We start from the raw sequence: 4,099 nt of genomic DNA on the forward strand, positions 1-4,099 counted from the left end.
CAGAACCTCAAAAATGGTCAAATATCAAATCAAACACATACCCAAATTTTCAATCGAAATATACTTATATATGTAAAAAAAATCATGGTCCAAAAATCTCATCCTCAATAAAAGTATTCCTTCGAAATCTCGTATTATTTCGGATCATTCCGAATGGCCCTTGATTAAACCATAGAGATGATATGTTAAATCAAAGTGCTCCAAGTAGAATCAAACAATCAATGACGTACCAACAAAAATAAAAATAATAAAGAAACAATAACATGAAACTAACTAAAAATTAAATAAAATAAGCAAAACAAATAAAACTAGGTCATTGGCAATGTCCCCATACTTGGGGTTTTTCAAGTTTGATCCTCAATGTCCCCAGTGGAGTCGCCACTGAAAGCGCCCTCAATCCGCGGGGTGCGCGGATCCGCTTTTGACCCTTGAGGTTTGGGAGTCGCCACCTAGTTATTACGGTCTAGGAACCGATCAATGACTCTAAACGGATAAAAACTAATCTAAAACCAAAAAAACTGAATTCGGGGATCAAGTTACGGGGTTAGAAAGTGTTAGGCACCAACCCCGCCCGGCCAAAGCCGGTCTCTACTAAATTCCCAAGTAAATTACATTGCTAAAACCTAGATAAGAAAATAAATAAAAATAAAAGGTTTACCTTTCCGATGGCAAGGACTTGGTTCCCTCAGATCTGACAAAAAGAACTCCTTGTACCGTGCTCCCTTACTTCGTTCTGCTTCCGGATTTGACTTCGGATCTCCGAGGCAAGGTATCTCCTTGTTTTTGAATCTGAACTCTTCAATTTCGTTGTGGATTTGAGGGTGTTTTTAGAAGGCTTTTGGGTGTTTTCTAGACTAAAATTGAAGGAGGGATGTTAGCTAAGGAGTTGAGGCTCCAAAACTAGGGTTTATGGGGGGCTAGGGGAGCTTCTAGACCTACTTCTCTTAGGGTTTATAATTTTATATGAAAATAGGGTGTGAGCATCTCTATTTATAGAATTTTTTTAAGGTTGATTTGGATAGAGTTAGTGTTTAATTAGAGATCTTTTAATTAGAGTTGTGTTTTAGTTTGACTTGTTTTAGGTAGAATTGTGTTTTAATTAGAATTGTTTTAGGTAGAATTGTGTTTTAATTCAAATTGTTTTAGGTAGAATTGTTTTTAAGCTAGAACTCTATTAGATAGAGTTATTAATCAATTATAATTCTATTATGACTTTTGGTCTTATTTGATTGACTTTTAATGTTTTGACTTTAGTCTTAATTGATTGACTTTTAATATTTTGACTTCAGTCTTGCTTAATTGACTTTAATTTTGACTTCAGTCTCACTTGATTGACTTTAATACCTTGACTTCAGTCTTGCTTGATTTACTTTTAATTTTGGGAGAACCCCCCTCTAAAATATCTTTAATTCTTTGGACCCCCAAATGGAGGGGTCCTTAAAGAAATATCCCACGAACCCTCAACAGTTTTGCTTGAGAGTCCGATTAATCGATTTTTTAGGTTCAAAATTTTAAATTAATTTCATTAATGTTTAAATTTAATAATTTAATGTTTTTTTATTAATTTCGGAATTTTTTATCATGAAAATTGTGAAATTACCGTTTTGCCCCCGAAGAGGACTTTTCACATTTTAAGTCGGTTTTTAATGTTCTAGGATGTTTTAGAATCGATTTTTCGTAAGGAATTTAATGGAAATATTATTTTGTGTCATTTATGAAGTTTTTTGTATGAAATGGTTGTGAACTTTATGAGGGGCATTTTCGTAATTTTGTCAAATTCTGTTAAAATTGGTGAAATGATTTATTTGGTTCCAATTTGTCATTTTATGTGTTCGAATGGGTTTTCCCAAGCGTAACGTAGGCTCTAAGGTTGTTTTGAGGTTAGGGGTATTTTGGTAATTTGGTACTTTTTAGTGATTTTTATCGTGAAGCTTCTTTTTGGTCTGCAAGATGATGATTTCTATGTTTCTGGGGTCGTACTTTCCTAGCGTAGCGTGGTTTCTAAGGTTTTGTCAATTTGAGATACCTCATCTGGATTTCTGAAACAAATCTGGAAACAAAATAAAGCAACGGAATACACATCCATCATTGGGAATCCTTGCGATCGGGTTGACGAGTTGATTAATCAGGCGGATGCAAAAATGGGGTGTCTACATCGGGTTGACGAGTTGATTAATCAGGCGAGTGCAAAAATGGGGTGTCTACAGATGCCCCTTTTGGCAAAGGGTTGAAACAAACTAAATAGCAAATCTATTTTGGTAGATAGTGCGATATTTGAATGCCAAAGTTAATGACAGTTCATTTTGCAGCCTGATTTAGCAATTCATCAGGGTGTTCGGATTCTTGAGGGTAAAACTCTCCCAAACCAAAAGGCCCAAATTGCCAAACACGTGGCATTCTTAATCAAATCAATAACTTCAAGAAAAATACAAAAAAATTGAAAAATTAAAAAAGTGGGACTTGGAAAACCTACCCTTCATCTATCATCCACCATTCCACCTCGAAATTCGCAAAAACCCTAAACCTACCTAAGGCCCACAAGGCTTCAACCCCTTCCTAAACCCATTACCATAAACCCAAAATTAACCTTATACCCTAGAACCTATCCACCCTCAAAATCCAACCCAAAACAAGCCTTACCCAACTTAAAATAATCTACAAACCAAAGCCCAACACCAAAAGCCCACAAATACCATTCTATCCATATCCAATTACCCAACCCACAACCTTAATCCATCAACTACTACCCACATCAACCAATCACAATCCTCATACAAAAAGATGACACATGTCATCACCATCTTTCAACTCCCTCATCTAATTACCCATCCCCATAACCATTCTCTAAAACAACTCATCTAACACATCACTTCCCTCCAAAATCACCTCAACCCATACCCTACCCTAACCTAACCTATCCCCATTCTCTAACCACCAACATCACAACCCATACTCAACATACCCTAACACCATCACCACTCTCCAACATCAACAACCACCCATATCACAACCCATATCTCCACCCATCATTTTCCTTAAAACACTCCCACAAAATCACCTCAACCCATACTTCATTTATCATCAATCAACTAATACATTTCTCTCTCTCTAATCAAACAACCCCCATCAACCAATCAACCAATCTCATTCCTCACCTTCTCATCATGATTGCCACATGGCATCATCTCCTTTATTCTCCCAAAAACCAACCAACCAATCTCTTACATTACCCATCCCTCCACCTTACCCTTTTCATCAACCTAACACTCCTTCCCTAAACAACTCTCTTACACCCCCACTCCTCCCATCAACCATCACTCATCTCATCCCACCCAACTCTCTACCCAAATGAATTTGGGTAGGATCCAAACCATTTGGGTTGAAATACAATCCATTTTCATTCTTTACAAAATTACCCCTAAATTCATTCCAAATTTCATACCCCCATCTTCTAAAAACCATGTCATTCTTTATCCTCTCAACTCTTCACCCCATTATACCCCCAAACCTCCTCCAAACACCTATAAATACCTCCCCTCTCATCCCAAAATTTTTTACCAAGTCTCACAAAAAAAAAAATTTATTTTCTCTACTCCTCTCTATCACTCTCTCATACTATCTTTTAAAAAGAAATATCACTTTCATATTACACTAAGGATTTAAGAAGCATAGAAGAAGAAGGAAGGAAAGAAAAGGAAGAAGAACTTGAAAGCTACAAGGTGGGTCTTAAACTCCCCCCCTCTCTTTCTCTCTAACCTTCTACTTTTTCCTCTTCTAACACCCCCTTTTTCTACTTTATTTTCCCTCTTTTGATGATTGGACCCCAAGGCTAAGATTCATAAGGGTCATTTCCATTAATGAAATGACCCTATGATCAAACCAAAATTAAATCCCTACTTAGGGAACAAATGAACCCATGTGGCATTCTATTTTTACTTTTATTCTTAAAACAAAATGACCGAGTTCTTTGAGGTTACCGCCATTCGACGGGGAGAAAGGGGTGCCTAACACCTTCCCCTTTCTTCCATCGAGCCGCTTACCCGAACCTCTAGGTTTGATCAACCCTATCCGTGGCGAGTCATTAATGCCAAAAAATGGT

This window comes from Akebia trifoliata, chromosome 8 (genome assembly GCF_017979445.1).
Source record: "Akebia trifoliata isolate Shusen 1 chromosome 8, ASM1797944v1, whole genome shotgun sequence".
NCBI classification, from domain to species: Eukaryota; Viridiplantae; Streptophyta; class Magnoliopsida; order Ranunculales; family Lardizabalaceae; genus Akebia; species Akebia trifoliata.